Genomic DNA, 18,247 nt, shown 5'->3' with positions numbered 1-18,247 from the left:
TCTCTATCGTCTTTACTGATTAGAGAACAGGCCATTTCTCTCTTTGTCCTTTTGCCCTAGCCTCCGCTGTGGTAATTCTATTATTTGGAGGGCCCCTTCTTTCTCTGGTACATTGGGTTGAAGGCGGCTGCCATCTTCCACCAATTTGGCGCAGCAGTCCTTAAGACACAGTCTTTCAAGACTTAACTGCTCTATCTCCCTTAGATACGCCACATGATACTCCAGCAGAGTCTGTACATTTTCAAGACTCCACCGTACCTAGAACGAAAACTGGTACCATACCCCTTTCCCTGGGTATCTGGTCTTCATGGTCACCTGGAATTCTTAACTTCACCACTCCAGACTTATTCACCATGTCTTGCATGGCTCAACCATTTTTCCCAATGACTTTCTTCACCATAGGAATAGAAACCTTTATTACTTCTTCCAGAAGACTCCCAGCTTTCCTCACATGCTCCAGCCGCCTAGCAGCGTCGTCATTCCTCAAATGGATCATCCACTTCGTCCGCACACCTCTCCAGTGCCGGTCACTCAGGACAGCTACTCTCTTCGCTGTGACGCCAGTTGTGGACAGTACCACTAACTGTTTCTCGGGTCCAGTATACCCTACATGCCCCCACAGTCTTTTTGAATTCTTCATGCATAGCCTCCCAGGCACAAAACTCTCTCAGGTCTTCAGGTACATCTATCAAGTATTTCAACAGGAAAGTTTTTCTCTTCTGCTGTCATAAGACCACCCTTTTGTTCGGCTCTCAGTGCCATCTGCTTCTGCATGGCACCTGCATCCACCTGTCTGGCTAGGATAGACACCTGCTGCTCCATCGTCTTCAAGGCCGCCGCATTCATCAACTAGCTTTCTGCCAGGTGACCTCTGAGCTCGGACACCTCTTTCTCCAAGGCACCCACAGCAGCCTGTCTATGAAGCTCCTCTTGCTTCAAACAGGCTTCTACTGTCTCCTTGATCATTCTTAGTTCGCTTATTCCAACCTCTGGATTGGTTGAGCTTCCATCACTCGAGGAGGTGTCTGCTTCAGGCCCCACTTCTTTGGTGGCTTCCCCCTCTTCTGTACCCTCAGTCTTCACCTTGGACTCAACAATGTCATCTTCAGCCCTCTCTTGGGTCTCAGCAGTGTCACCCTTAGCTACGTCTCGTTTCTCTGGGACATTGGAGTACTCCAGCTCCTCCGCATCAGGTCCTTTGGAGCCTTCACCATCTTCTGACATCTCACCTTTTTCTGTCACCGCAGATGTGGGTCTATGATAGGTCTGTTCTGCGTGACCTTTGTGGATTCTCACTCAACCTGCGCTCTCCAGGACTCCTACCGCACCCTCCACCGATTGATCATCAGACTCCAACCTAGTGGGTGCTAGGGGCAACATGAATTCATTCACCTTCCTTATACAGTCTGGAAGAGAATCTGCAACTTGAACAAAAGCATAAGACACTGCATTTTCTTTATTCATATCTTCACAAGGTGCAACTGGTTCGACCTCTTTGTGCCCTTTACGTCTTCGGCGACTTGCCCTCCTTTTGGGCCTTTCTTTCTTAGAGTCACAGTCACCCCCGGAGTCTTGGTCACACCCCACAGTATGGTGAACCCTCAAGTTGCTCTCTATCTGGGTGTCAGATCCACTCTTTTTAACTACCACATCACGATCAGTCATCCTGTGGTACACTTCAGGTGTCATCATGTCCGTAATTTGGTCACTCCGACGTCTGACCCTTCAAATTTTGGGAGGTGTCACTGCCTTCATGTACGTGGCTCCATCAGGAGTGAATCCTCCATCCTCCTGCTGTAGAGGAATTCCCTTCTCCCACATGTCTTAGAATAGCTTATAGTCCCGACCTATTATTACCGGACAGGATAATTTCGGGACTATAGCGACATCCTGTCCTGTACTGTCCCAGGCAGTCTCGAGGGACTAATGGGCTAATTATATTGTTGAAAATAATATTTATATAGCGCCATTAATTCCATGGTGCTGTACATGAGAAGGGGGTTACATACAAAGTTATAGATATCATTAACAGTAAACAAGTTTCCACAACAAATTTACAATGACAAACTGGTACAGAGGGGAGAGGACCCTGTCCTTGCGGACTTATATTCTAAGGGATAGCGGGGAAAAGACAAGGTCGGGGGTGCAGCAGCTCTGGTGGTGATGAGGCGGCAGCTCAGGTGGTGATGAGGCGGCAGAATGGTTATTGCAGTCTGTAAGCTTTCCTGAAAAGATGGGTTTTCAGGTTCCGTTTGAAGGATCAGAGGGTGTTGGATAATCAGATGTGTTGAGGCATGGCATTCCAGAGGATAGGGGATATTCGGGAGAAATCTAGTAGGCGGTTGTGTGAGGAATGAATAAGTGTGGAGGAGAGTAGGAGGTCTTGGGAGGATCGAAGAGTACGTGAGGGAAGATATTGGGAGAATAGTTAAGAGATATAGGGAGGGGAAAGATTGGATGGCTTTGTAGGTCAGTGTTAGTAGTTTGAACTGGATTCGTTGGGGAATTGGGAGCCAATGGAGGGATTTGCAGAGGGGAGAGACGGGGGAGTAGCGAGGAGAGAGGTGGATTAGTCTGGCAGCAGAATGGAGGACAGACTGGAGTGGTGCAAGAGAGTTAGCAGGGAGGCCACAGAGGAGAGTGTTGCAGTAGTCAAGGCGGGAGATGATGAGGGCATGTACAAGAGTTTTAGTAGATTGAGGACTGAGGAAGGGACGGATTCTGGAAATATTTTTGAGTTGGAGGCGACGGGAAGTGGCAAGAGATTGGACGTGCTGTTTGAAGGACAGGGCAGAGTCGAGAGTTACTTCAAGGCAGTGGATTTCAGGTGCGGGAGAGAGCATGATGCCATTTACCATAATAGATAGATCGGGTAGGGAAGATACGTGAGATGGAGGAAAGATAATGAGTTCAGTTTTGTCTACGTTGAGTTTTAGGAAGCGAGAGGTGAAAAAGGAGGATTTGGCTGATGGACACTCTGGGATTCTGGACAGCAGAGAGGTGACATCTGGGCCAGAGAGGTAGATCTGAGTGTCATCTGCATACAGGTGGTATTAGAAGCCATGGGACTTAATGAGTTGTCCTAGGCCAAGAGTATAGATGGAAAAAAGTAGGGGCCCCAGGACAGAGCCTTGGGGGACTCCAACAGAGAGGGGGCGGGATGAGGAGGTAGTGTGGGAGTGGGAGACGCTGAATGTGCGGTCAGAAAGGTATGAGGAAATCCAGGATAGGGCAAGGTCTTTGATGCTAAGGGAAGAAAGAATCTGTAGCAGTAGGCAGTGGTCAACTGTGTCAAAGGCAGAGGACAGGTCAAGAAGGAGGAGGATGGAGAATTGTCTGTTAGCTTTGGCTGTGAGTAAGTCATTAGTAATTTTGGTCAGGGCAGTTTCAGTGGAGTGGTTGGAGCGGAAGCCAGATTGCAGGATGTCAAGGAGGGAGTTAGATGAGAGATGGGAGGAAAGTTGAGCATGGACATGCTCATATTTTTTATTATGATATAAATGGATTTAATTTTTCACCATTAGTATTTTATATTATTGTATATAATTACATATATTTTCTTTTATTATAAAATAAATATATATTTTTTTATTTGTTATATATTTTCATTTTTTCCTTAATAAATTTCATTATTATATTTTTTATACATTTTTCACATTTATATAATATTTTCACTTATTTTATATTTTATTACTTATTAATGAGAAATATGTACTAATATATGCAATTGAAATTTTCTGAAAGATATCAGTATTAATATTTTTTGCCCATAGAATGAGTATCTTGTATTATGGATACTCTCTTATATACTCTCTTATAGTACATGGTTGTGGTACTACTATTTACCATACTGTACATGTGCCTGCTTGATTTTTCAGCTTGGTCGTTTAAATGTGGACCATTACCATAATAATATTATCTGCCCACAACTTAGTCTTTTCCTATTGTAAACCTTCCCTCAACAAAGATGGCTGCGGGAGCGCTGCACTGCGCATGCGCGCGCTCTATCTTGCGATTGGTTGCTTGGATCGGCATCACTGACTGTGACCTCAGTCGCACTCTGTTGCATTTCCGGGATGCCGACCCAAGACAGCAGCGTGTGTGTATGTAGGTGTCGGCACCATATAACTATGGCGCTCCTAATTATTAATTACAGCTGTCAGCACATGATATAAGGTTGCATGCCCCTGCTCACATCACTCCCCGATGAAGCGGCAGCGAAACATGCATAGGAGTGATGTGTGCAGGAGGACTATAAGGAACCAGAGTAATTGATTTTTCATAGCTGCCATTATATTATTTATAGATGTAGAGGACCTAATATATTGCACTGAGCACTTTATATATTTTTCATATGCACTGATATGTGAAAATTACAAATTCATTTTATGAGCACTGTTTATGTTCGTTATCATGCACTATAATTGATTAATTTTGGTATAATATAAATGATGTGTTATTTATGCACTTTATGATGAATTTTTCATATATTTATTTTTGTTACATTTTTGGCTCTTCCTCCTAACCGTTTGGTTTCTTTTTGTACCCCCTGCACACATTTGCATTTTTAATGTATGATTTTATTTGAATATGTGAAAGTAAAAAATATAAAAATTCTTTTTTACATATTATCTCTGTCATCATTAAAGGGGTTGTCCGGGCTTTTCACATAATCTCAGTGCATATCTGGGCTGCTGAATGCTGACAAGTAATTTACCTTCTGTGGCCAGTCTGCACGGTTTCCAAGATATCATATCTTGCTTGTAAGAAAAACGTCCAGGGGGGGTGTGTTCTGGCATTGAAATGAGAACTGGTCGTTTCCGCCTACTCTACTAAAAACATGCCCTCTATAGCAACAGGCCCTCCCCGACCACATGAAGAAACCTAGCCCTCCTCACACAGTAACAAATCTTCCCCTTCTAGCAGCCTCCGTGCAGAGAGCAGGACCACCCAGCTGCTCCTTCCCCAGACACACGCTGAACAGTGATCTGTGGAAAGTGAAACTAGTGAGGAGGAAACGACCAGTTCTCATTTCAATGCCAGAACACACCCCCTGGACGTTTTTCTTACAAGCAAGAGATCATATCTTGGAAACCGTGCAGACTGGCCACAGAAGGTAAATTACTTATTGTCAACATTCTGCAGCCCAGATATGCACTGAGATTATGTGAAAAGCCCGGACAACCCCTTTAAATATTTTATTTAGAGTATTTTTCGGTGGTATCTACAAAAATGTAGTCGATATTTTGAATATGGTTTTTTGGGTTTGTATTCTTGTTTAGATATTTATAGTCCTGAGTGAATAATTTTGGATCAACATTAGTATCTCTTTTTCATATAGGTGTCTAGTCTCGAGGATCACCCTGGCCACTGGATAGTCCTTAGTTCCCCCATGGATGCAATTGACCCCGACCTTCCTATTGGGTATTACAAATCCCTTGAGTGCAAACCTCACTACCGTCACCGAGCTCCCAGAGTTGACCAGTCCGTCCATATCCTCTCCGAACATATTCAGGGCACACTCGCGTATCCTCTTGCCGGGTGGGTAATTAATATAGCAGACTGGACTTCAGGATGCTCCGCCCTCTTTTAGGAAACTGCAATTTCCCAGTTCCGCTCCCTTTTGGGTCATTATCTCCTTTTGGGACGCCGCCCTTTTTGGGCAACTACTCCCTTTTGGGCAACCATCCCTGTTTGGGTCACCGCCTCCTTGTGAGGCTCCACCCTGTTGTGAACACTTTTGACCTGGCCTCTGAGTTTGGGCTCCCTCTGGTGGTTGCTGCTGGTAATGGAGCTGGTCTGGCTGACAGAAGTCAATCACCTGAGGAGGATGATTGGAGGTCAGGTGTTACAGACTGGAGAGATTTAAGTGAGCAACCTTTCCTCAGTTGTTGCCGGTGATTTGGTTTGCTTCCTGAGCATATTTTGAAGTCTGCTTGTCTCCTGCTCCGTCCTGCATCTTTCAGATAAGTTATTTGTCTTGAATCTTTTTTTGCATTGGATCCATTTTTTGCTTGTCTCTGATTTCTGCTTAGCTGGTGTGAGTTCAGCCTGGTTCCGTGCTGGGACCTGTGCTGGACTCTGTTCCATATGCCACAGCGTATGTTAGTCTTTTTAGTAACCAGTTCACACCAAAGTCCTGATTTAGGGGGGGAGAGGTCGTGTGGCCTCAGTATTTTTGCATATCAGACGAGTTGGAATTTTCTTAGGGTTTTCTGCGTGATTGCAGACAGTATCCTTTCCTGGCCTGTTCTATCTAGGCAGTTTGGGACCCATCATTTGCTTACTCTATTCTCTGCCTGTGTTTTATGCTTCCTCTTGTTTCACCGGCAATATATGTTCGGGGGCTATCTTTTCCTTTGGTGTTCTACTCCTGGGCAGTTTAGCTTTCCCATTTCTTTCTGTAGGCTTAGTTAATTCTGTGGCTGTGCCGAGGTGTCTAGGGCATCGTAGGTACGTCCCACGACTAATTCTAGTTGTGTTGTCAGTTTAGGGGTCTGCAATCCGCTAAGCTACCAAACTCACTGGTTATCTGGTTGCCTAGTCTATTCCTCTGCTATCCTCAGTTACCTAATCATAACAGAATCAGCGGCCAAACTGTAGATCCTAGGGTACTCTAAAAGAAGGAAAGAATTGTAAAAAAAAAAAAGTCAGATTTTTTATATATTTTTTTCTCTGGGGGCCGTAGGAGGATTTTTTCTGTAATGGATACTAAGCAATTGTCTGATTGTGTTGAGCAGCTCGCTGCTGAAGTTTGGAGAATTTCTGCCCATCTCGCTCAGTTGTCTGCTGTAGAACCTAAAATCCCTATTTCTGATTTATTATCTGGGGATCGATCTAAGTTTTTGAACTTTAAGCATAATTGTGAACTGTGTTTTGCCTTGAAACCTAATTCCTCGGGGAACTCGGTGCAGCAGATTAAAATTGTCATCTCCCTGTTGCGCATCGACCCTCAGGACTGGGCTTTTTCTCTGACATCTGGGGATCCTATTCTGACTAATGTGGATGCGTTTTTTCAGTCTCAGGGGTTATTGTATTATGAACCTAATGTTATTGATCAAGCTGAGAAAACCTTATTGGCATTGAACCAGGGTCAGGAATCGGTGGAGTTACATTGTCAGAAATTCCGAAAGTGGGCGGTCCTTACTAAATGGAACGATGATGCCCTAGCGGCTCTTTTTCGGAAGAGTCTGGCAGAGACCGTTAAAGATGTTATGGTGGGATTTCCTGTCCCCTCTGGTCTCAACGACTCTGTCACTGGCCATTCAAATTGACACGTTTATGTGAACGTAAAACTTTGCAGGAGGCGGTGTTGCCTGTTGAACAAACTTCTGAGCCTATGCAGTGTGATATTGTTTTTTCTAGGGCTCAACGACCAGAATTTAGAAGGCGTAATGAGTTGTGCTTTTGTGGGGACGCCTCTCATGCTATTTTCGTCTGCCCTAGAAGGGAGAAACGTTTTGCTCACTCATTTGTTTTGGACAATGTACAGCCTAAATTCCTTTTGGCGGTTTCCTTGATCTGCTCCTTATCTTCATTTTCTGCTAAGGCTTTTGCTGATTCAGGAGCAGCCCTGAACCTGATGAATTTTTGGACTTTGCCAAACGTTGTGGTTTTCCCATGGTAACATAGTAACATATTTTTGAAGGCTGAAGGAAGACCTTATGTCCATCTAGTTCAGCCTATTTTTAGTGCAGCTGTTCTGCATTGTTGATCCTGGGGAAGGCAAAAATCCCACAGAGTAGAAGCCGATTTTCTCCATAGGGAAAAAAATTCCGTCCCCTAAGCTGGGTCAACCATCTACCTATAATATTATGTTATTCGTAACCTTCTATACTGTTACTCACAAGAAAAGCATCCATTCCTTTCTTAAATTCATTCAGGGATTGGAGAAGCAGGAAGCTCATCTGCATATTTCCGGTGCATTCTGGGAAGAGGAGAAGAGTCGCCTTAAGCTGATCGATCGCTGGGACTTGCCGGGTCTTGCTGTTTGAGGACATCGCCAAACCAGGGATTGGAGAAGCAGGAAGCTCATCTCCATATTTCCAGTGCATTCTGGGAAGAGGAGAAGAGTCGTCTTAAGCTGATCGATCGCTGGGACCTGACGGCGTGCGAGTTTCCACCCATCATAGCGTGCATCAGCAATAGCAATATGAAAGAGAAGAAAATCCACATGGTCACCTGCAACATATGCTACATGTTTACGGATCTTCCGGCCCAAAAACTCAACTTTACCTGTCAGAAGTGCAAACTTGTTGGCCTCTTAGAGGAAAAGATGCAGGGACTGGAAGAAAGAATAGCAGCATTGAAGGTTTCCCGAAACGCGCGTTGGGGCAGACACCAGGACCCTCTACTTGCTGGCGTGCACTTGCATTTACAAGGTAATTTTTGACACATGCTGTGCATTGTGTGGATATCTGTGCTATATATTTCTCTGACCTCAGTGTATTCTATATATCGATCCGTGTAGTTGGTCAGTAACATGGTACTTCACCTACTGTGTCTGTTTTGAGGTATTTCTAAGCAGAAACTATGGTTCATGGTGTCCTTATGTCTATGTGACAAGTTACCAGCATTTTAGCATGTTTTATTGTTTCTTGCCCTGTATCTAATAAAGCAATTTTATATCATGACCTTTATTGTTGTCTTGGAGGTATTTTTCTTCCCTCTCTTTTCTATGTTAATTTTGACAACTGGTCTCTTTACAGTCCACAGTAAATAAATTTATAGGATAATACTTCTATATACTTTTGGACCTTTCATTTATTCCCATATGACATTCGTACTGATGTGTGCTACCTATTGCATCTAAGAGGCACAGAGGCAACTATCTGCAGGCTGGACATAACCGCACGAGAAGTATGCTGCCTCTCAGGAGCAAAAATCAAGGATGTGGCCAACAGGATACCAACTATCCTCAAATCCAAGGACGACTACCCTTTCCTACTAATATATGTAGGCACAAACGACACGGCAAGAAATGACCTACCAACTATCTGCGAAGACTTTGAAATTCTGGGGAAGAAAATAAAGGAACGGAACGTACAGGTTGTTTTCTCATCAATCCTCCCAGTTGATGGTCATGGCATCAGAAGATGGAATAGGATACTAGAGGTGAACAACTGGCTACGACGGTGATGCAGGCAGCAAAGATTTGGATTCTTGGACCATGGCGTGAATTACCTCTACGATGGACTTCTCGCAAGAGATGGAATACACCTCACAAAACCTGGGAAACACACATTCGCCAGAAGACTTGCCACACTCATCAGGAGGGCTTTAAACTAGAAGAGGGGATGGGAGGAAAAACAGCAGACAAGAACATGCAGCAGAAGGACAAACTAATCAAGGATACTAGATGTGGTAAAGAGGACCCAAGACAGGGTACTCAGAAGGAAGCTAAGAAAAAGTAAGCAAAACTTCTTTCCTGCATGCTGACTAATGCAAGAAGCCTGACCAATAAGAATGAAGATCTGGAGTTGGTAATGTATGAGGAAAAATACGACATAGTAGGAATAACTGAGACATGGTTAGACGACAGCTATGACTGGGTGGCTAACTTGCAAGGATATGATTTGTTTAGGAGGGATCGTAAAAAAAGGAAAGGGGGTGGAGTCTGTCTATATATAAAGTCGACTTTAAAGCCCACACTAAGAGAAGATATACAAGAGGGAAATGAAGAGGTGGAGTCTCTATGGGTGGAGATACAAGGAGGGAAAAGTAATTAAAATCTTCATAGGGGTTTGTTATAAGCCACCAAATCTAACAGAATCCACTGAAAATGTATTATTGAAACAAATAGACAAAGCAGCAAATCACAATGAGGTGATTATTATGGGGGACTTCAACTACCCCGACGTAGACTGGGAAACTGAAACCTGCGTATCTCAGAAAGGAAACCAATTTCTGTCAGTGACTAAGGATAATTATCACAACTTGTGCAGGGCCCATCTAGAGGGACAGCCCTTCTGGACTTAATTTTAAGCAACAGGCCAGATAGAATAACAGAAGTACGAGTCTATGGGCACAATATAATAAAATTGCACTTGTCCTTCAGTAAGGTTCCCTGGAAGGGGGTTACAAAAATGCTGAATTTCAGGAAAGCAGAGTTTGATCAGCTTAGAGAGGACCTTCGCCGAATTGATTGGGACAATGTCCTCAAAAATAGGAGCACAGAAAATAAATGGGAATTATTTAAATCAGTTTTACACACCCACTGCGAGCTAGCCATACCGTACAGAAATAAAAGGGCTAGGAACAGGAGAACACCAATGTAGCTAAATAAGGATATAAAAAGGGCAATAAATAACAAGAACAAGGCATTTAAGAAGCTAAAACAAGAAGGCAATGAAGAAACATTAAGAAGTTATAGAGAAAAAAATAAAATGTGTAAAAAAACTAATACATTTAGCAAACGTGGAAACCGAGAGACTCATTGCTAAGGAAAGTAAAACAAACCCCAGACTATTCTTTAATTATATAAACAGTAAAATGATTAAAATTGATGGTGTCGGCCCTTTAAAGAACAATGAGGGTGAAATCATAGAGAACGATGCGGGAAAAGCAAATGTTTTAAATACTTTTTTCTCAACATTGTTCACACAGGAAAAGGATTTGCCAGGGGAAATGCAGAGTAATAATGTAAACTCCCCATTAAGTATTACCTGCCTAACCGCATGCGGTTGCAGACGATAGGCAAGTGCTCTTTTCCCGGCAATTTTTTTAATTTACATAAGCCATGCCCAATGGGCGAGTCTTATGTAAATTATTGCATACGCCAACGCAAAGCGTACGCATGTCGTTGCGTACACTTGCGTTTCCATAGCCAGTAATGCGTTTTTTTTACGCAGTCAACCGCCATCATCCACATGTGGATGACTGCGGATATTTGACACTGCAATAAATGCAAACAAGATGCGTTCGGCGCGCCCCACCACATACCATGAAAAGACGCAACCATACGCAAACTAACACCCTAATGCATACAAACGCATGTCCCTGCGTACCCCATGTTATAGATGGGTACGCAGGACGCATGCGGATGTATGCGCATCAAACGCAGCGGACTAAACCGCAAATGTGGAACTGGCCTTAGCCATTCTTGGATGTGTTTAGCTGTGTATTTTTGGTCATTATCCTGTTGCAAGACCTATGACCTGCAGCTGAGACCAAGTTTTATAACACTAGGCAGCACATTTCCCTCTAGAATCCCTTGATAGTCTTGAGATTTCATTGCACCCTGCACAGATTCTAGACACCCTGTTCCAGATGCAGCAAAGCAGCCCAAGAACATAACAGAGCCTCATTCATGTTTCACAGTAGGCACAGTTATCATAGATCTGATGTGCCTTGCCAAAAAGTTCCTTTTTTGTCTCATCTACCCATAGGACATTCTCCCAGAAGCTTTATGGCTTGTCAGCATGTAGTTTGACAAAAAGCCAGTCTGGCTATTTAATTTATTTATTTTTTTCAACAATGGTTTCCTCCTTGGTCGTCTCCCATGAAGTCTACTTTGGCTCATACAACGATGGATGGTGCGATCTGACACTGATGTTCCTTGAGCTTGAAGTTCACCTTTAATCTGTTTAGAAGTTTTTCTGAGCTCTTTTTTTACCATTCGTATTATCCGTCTCTTTGATTTGTCATCAATTTTCCTGCTGCAGCCACGTACAAGGGAGGTTGGCTACAGTCCCATGGATCTTAAATTTCTGAAATATATGTGCAACTGTAGTCACAGGAACATCAAGCTGCTTGGAGATGGTGTTATAACTTTTACCATTAACATGTTAATGTTTGTCTATAATTTTCTTTCTAATCTCCTGAGACAATTCTTTCCTTTGCTTCCTCTGGTCTATGTTGAGTGTGATACACACCATGTCACCAAACAGCACAGTGAGTATCTGTAGCCCTCTATACAGGCTCACTCACAGATTCCAAGATTGTAGACACCTGTGATGCTAATTAGTGGACACACCTTGATTTAACATGTCCCTTTTGTCACATTATTTTCAGGGGTACCATCATTTCTGTCCACGCCTATTTCATGAGTTTTATTTTTTTAAATTCTGTGAAAGCATGGCTGAAAAGCAATGTCTGACTTTCATTTGTTCATATTCATAGATTTTTTATTTATTTTTACTTTTGTCACATTCAAGTTATTTCTGTGACCATTGTGGTTTTTATGTCATTAAATGAGGGTTACCATCATTTTTGACCACGTGTGTAATTGCCTCAAAAGGAGGATCTGCAGAGTACTGACTTTAAGGAGATGAATAGTTATGCACACTGAAGTTTTCAGTTATTTTGTCCTTTTTTTTGTTTGCTTCACGATTAAAAGAAAACTAAATGTTCACAATCAAAGTCATGTACTTTACAAGTTCATTACAAGGACTGATCAAACCCTGAAAAAAACAGTGAAATTCCAGGTTGTGAGGTAGCAAAAAACAAAAGATGCAAGTGATCAGATGATTGCAGTATGAAGTCCCCTAAAGGGACTATTAAATTAAATACAGTAAAAAGTTAAGAAATGATTTTTAAAAATGTGAACAAAAATACAAAAATCACCTCCCTCCTCCATTAAAAATAAAACAATAAAAAAAACACATTTGGTATTACTTTGTTTGTAAAATTTCAATCTATGGAAATTTTAAATAAAATTGATGGGCAAACAGCATAATGCCTGAATTACCATTTTTTGGATGCCTCAATATTGCAATAAGTGGCAATTAAAATATTGGATCTACCCCAAAGTGGTATCAATTAATATGTCAGCTCAGGGTACAAAAAATAAGCTTTCCCCACTTCCCCATATCCCGAAAATTGCCTTGTATTGAAATGGCTCCGTTCCATACAGTTAAGCCCCCTTCTCACATAGAGAGATCGCTGAAGCGTCACCGACTTTGTGACGCGCCAGCGATCTCTCTACATGGGACACGCAGCAGCGACTGGCCCCCCCCGCTGGATATCGCTGATCATGCTCGAATGTCCTGGACCGTTTTTTCGTCGACGGCGTCCCGCTGGCCAGCATGCATCGCTGTGTTTGACCCGACAAGCGACCTCAATGGCAACGCGGAGCTCAGGGACACAGGCTGGAATCGTTCAGAATAGCTGCTGTGTGACAAGGTACCAACGACCGCAGAGGATCGCTGGATTGTTGCTGAAGAGATCTGCCTGTTTGGCAGCTTACTAGCGATCATGTAGCAACGCACCAGCGATCCCTACTAGGTCGTATCGTTGTCGGGATCACTGGTGCGTCGCTAAGTGAAACGGGACCCTTACACCCATTGGCTAACATAATAGTATGTCATGAAATGTAAAGGGGATAGAATACTGTAAACTTTCTGACATTTCTGAATATAAAACAGAAGTTATCTGATAGTGAATATTGTTTTACAAAACACATGTAATATCCTAGAAACTTGCTTGGAAATTTTGAGCTTCAGACACATACTGTGAAGGTGGAGATATTTTGTCTAATTAGATCCATACACACTTCTTTTTTGCATTAATCATGATTTGTTGTTTATGCTGTTTCTCTGTCAACAGATCATATATTTGAAAAGTTGGACCCAGAAATGCAAGCACTGGGCCTGAAGTGTAAATGCCTTGGAGGAGGGAAAATAGAGCACAACAGTAAAGACAAGAAGATACGAATCTTTGGTGAATCTACTGTATGTACACTTTTTTTTTTTCAAGGGCACTTGAATTATACATTTGTAGCTGTTTGCTTAAAGGGAACCTGTCACCTCGTTTTTCAGCTAAAATCTGCGGCCATTGCCATACTTTCTAGAATGCTGTAGATAAGCCCCAAAAAACAGTGGCCGCAGCTTATAGCTGAAAAATTAGGTGACAGGTTCCCTTTTAACCTTTTCACGTAAAGTTCATACACTTTAGTTGGCTGCTGTCTGTCGCTCCTTACTTTCACATGTACAGCGGTGAGAGGGGTGTGAGCCGCTGCCAGACACACCTTTTGATATTTTTTAGGAGAAAAAAAAACAGATCAGAGTTTAAAATTCAGCAGTTTGGGCATCACATTTCTACTTGATATATCAGTCTCTTAGGCTAACAAAGAAACTTGAAAACAGAATTTTAAAAGCTGGGAAATATACTTAATGGGGCTTTCCCATGACAAAGTACATTTTAATTAATAGACATTGGAATAAAAATAAGTTCTACAGTTGAATGTTGTCCTAAATGTTGTTATAGTTCTTTAGATCAAAGGATGGGGACATTTAATCTGTCTGCACCCCCAGCTGTGAACAGGTAATTGAAGTACGTTATCTGATGGAGAGCAGGCATGGTGTGTGTACACAGAATGATTAACAAGTAATTGACTGTTGGAAGGGCAAACTGACTGTGTACAGGCTGATTACCAAATATGTTCTAATCAATGCAAGGTGAAGATGCCTGACTTAAGGGCCTGTCACACTAAAGGGGCTTTTACACATAGCGATATCGCTAAAACGTCACTGATTTTGTGACGTTATAGCGATATCGCTATGTGTGATACTTACCTCCGACCGGCTCCCCTGCTGTCCATCGCTGATCGCGCAAGATCGGGCGGCTCCATTTCTCGTCGTCCGCTTCCTGCTGTGTGAGACGAGCGACGCTGGACGCGGGCGGGAGGACGTCAGGATCGCTGTGTGTGAAAGGTGAGTATCGTGCGCTGCGTCGCTGCTGCATCGCTGTGAGATCTTTCTGTGTGAAAGCTCACTAGCGATCATTTAGCAATGCACCAGCGATCCTGACCTGGTCGGATCGCTGGTGCATCGCTAAATGTAAAAGGGCCTTAAGCGATATCGCTAGCAATATCGCTATAACGTCACTGGTTTTTGTAACGTTATAGCAATATTCCTAGCGATATCGCTATGTCTGATACTTACCTCCGACCGGCTCCCACGCTGATTATTGCTGATCGCGCAAGAACGTCCTGGGCCGTTTCTCGTCGTCAGCTTCTTGCTGGGCTTCCTTTGGCGCCGACGAGCGACGCGTGGACGCGGGCTGGAGGACGTCAGGATCACTTCGTCTGACAGGTAAGTAACGACCCCCGACCGCTGCTATTTCGCTGGTGAGATCTGCCTGTGTGGCAGCTCACTAGCGACCACTTAGCGATGCACCAGCGATCCTGACCCCGTCATATCGCTGGTCGGGATCGCTGGTGCATCGCTAAGTGTGACAGTACCTTTAAGGCAGACAGTAGGAGGACCTTAAATGGCAGTATAATATTTTTAATACCATATCTATAAAATCTGAGTTTGGCACAATCCATGGATGATTGGGGAGCATACTGTCATCTGTGCGTAATGTTGCAAAAGTTATGTTAACTAGCAATCCACAGGTACGCAATATCTCCCTGAATTATGCTTATAGCATTGGGAACATTTCAGGGGTAGAAGGAAGAATGAATTCAATGAAATTTCAGGAAATTCCTTTTTTTTTTTTTTTTCAGTAAATATGTTTATTAGAATTTTAAACAGTAAGAACAGTAGAAAGAACCATTACAGTGTCCAGAGCTATACATTACATCTCTGTAAAAGCAGCACCCATATAGCCGAACAAGGACTCTGGCACATAAAGGATACATGCTTGCTGTCTCGAGAATCACCTCCGGACATGAACCTTATATACAGAGTAACTAACCTATAAGAAAAGCAATTGTGAAGATAGAAGAAAAAGGATAAAAGAAAAAAAAAAGGGGGGGAAATGGGGAAAAAGGAAGTAAGGAGGGAGAGGGGAGGAAGAGTTAATAGAGACCCCGCAGTGTAAATGCCCACATATTGAGGATAATGAATATGTACGCAGCCAAGTCAGGAACCCCGTGCTCTCCTTAAAGGATTGCCAGAGGAACCAGGTGCGTCCCTGTTCATATGTAGCATCACCGTCTTCCGCCGCCAGTGACTAGACGATGTAATCTCTCCATTTCAGTAATCCATTCCTCCATGGAGGGGACCTCAGTGGACCTCCAATGCCAAGAAATAACCGCTCTGGCTGCCGTTAGACAAAATCTTAGGATCCCCTTTTTAACGGAAGCTATCGAACTGGGAATCAGGGACAGTAGGGCCATTTGGGGGGGAGGGCTCGTGGAGGACCCCGGTCATCAGATGAAAGGCATCAAAAACTGAATTCCAGAAGGGTTGCAGAGGACCACGGGACCACCAAACATGAAGCATCGAGCCCGTGGCGGATCCACATCTCCCGCAGGCGTCCGGGGTCTCCGGGTTAATCCTATGGAGAAGTGTGGGACACCTATACCAGCGCGTCAGCAATTTATAATTCCTCTCCTGCGCCTGACAGGACATTATCATCTTATGTGCAAGAGTGAAAATTTTTAAACTATCCGCCTCAGAAAAGGTGATCCCCAGGTCCCTCTCCCAAGCCTGCATAAATCCAAGTGTAGTAGGGGGAAGTGAATTCAAGACTAGGCCATAGAGCACCGAAACCACGTTGGAGGGACCCTCGGTAGGGAGCATCATGGACTCAAATGGCGTCAGTGCCCCCATTGGTACACTGAGAAGGAAGCTCCGCAGTTGCAGAAACTCTAGCCAGGACAGCGGCGTCGTATGACCAGGGTCTCGTAACCCCCGCACGTCGGAGAGCCCTGCAAGCTTATCTCTCACCTGGCCCAGTCCCACCCCGTCAAGTCGTGACCAACACAAATACACTCACTGGCCACTTTATTAGGTACACCATGCTAGTAACGGGTTGGACCCCCTTTTGCCTTCAGAACTGCCTCAATTCTTCGTGGCAGAGATTCAACAAGGTGCTGGAAGCATTCCTCAGAGATTTTGGACCATATTGACATGATGGCATCACACAGTTGGCGCAGATTTGTCGGCTGCACATCCCTGATGCGAATCTCCCGTTCCACCACATCCCAAAGATGCTCTATTGGATTGAGATCTGGTGACTGAGGAGGCCATTTGAGTACAGTGAACTCATTGTCATGTTCAAGAAACCAATCTGAGATGATTCGAGCTTTATGACATGGCGCATTATCCTGCTGAAAGTAGCCATCAGATGCCTGTTCTTAGCTGAGAGGAGTGGTACCCAGTGTGGTGTTCTGCTGCTGTAGCCCATCTGCCTCAAAGTTCGACGCACTGTGCGTTCAGAGATGCTCTTCTGCCTACCTTGGTTGTAACGGGTGGCAATTTGAGTCACTGTTGCCTTTCTATCAGCTCGAACCAGTATGCCCATTCTCCTCTGACCTCTGGCATCAACAAGGCATTTCCGGCCACAGAACTGCCGCTCACTGGATTTTTTTTCTTTTTCGGACCATTCTCTGTAAACCCTAGAGATGGTTGTGCGTGAAAATCCCAGTAGATCAGCAGTTTCTGAAATACTCAGACCAGCCCTTCTGGCACCAACAATCTTGCCACGTTCAAAGGCACTCAAATCACCTTTCTTCCCCATACTGATGCTCGGTTTGAACTGCAGGAGATTGTCTTGACCATGTCTACATGCCTAAATGCACTGAGTTGCCGCCATGTGATTGGCTGATTAGAAATTAAGTCTTAACACACAGTTGGACAGGTGTACCTAATAAAGTGGCCAGTGAGTGTATGTAGATCTATTCATTGCTGGGGGGAAGGCCGGATTGTCAAAAAGGGGACTCAGTCGGGAGGTCAGGTGTAATTTCACATAGGATCTATCCCAGAACCTCAGAACAATCTGTGTGAGTGGTGCATAACTCGACACCGGTGGGCGTCCAATCCCCCCCAACCAAGGCAGCCAATACAAAGAAGAGGGTGATAAAAGTTTCTCCAAGAGCACCCACTGTTTATGAGCATCACCGAACCTCCAGTCGACAATCCTAGAGAGCAAGACTGCCTGATAATAACGTTTAAAATCAGGAAGGTCCACCCCCCTTTTAGTCTTGGGTCTCACTAGTATCGAGAACCAAGTCCGCAGTTTCCTAGTTCCCCAGATAAAGCTGTTGATAGCCGATTGCAGGCGCCTGAAGAAACAATCCGGAACCTGCACTGGAGCCGTCTGGAAGAGATAGAGGAATCGGGGCAAGATTTCCATCTTGATCACTCCCACCCGTCTGACCCAAGATAGCTGAGATCTGCTATATCGTTTAAGGTCCGAGATAGTTCTCCGCAGGAACGGGACATAATTCAGAGCATATGTTGCGTTAATGTCAGCAGGTATTAAGACTCCTAAATATTTCAAGGCGGCAGTCTTCCACTTAAAAGAAAAGGACGCCTGGAGCTGAGAGACCAGATCGTCAGGCAAAGAGACACTAAGC

This window comes from Dendrobates tinctorius, unplaced genomic scaffold (genome assembly GCF_039654945.1).
Source record: "Dendrobates tinctorius isolate UK_male_01 unplaced genomic scaffold, ASM3965494v1 ptg000012l, whole genome shotgun sequence".
In the NCBI taxonomy this organism is placed as follows: domain Eukaryota; kingdom Metazoa; phylum Chordata; class Amphibia; order Anura; family Dendrobatidae; genus Dendrobates; species Dendrobates tinctorius.
Note: the sequence above shows the minus strand (reverse complement) of the source record.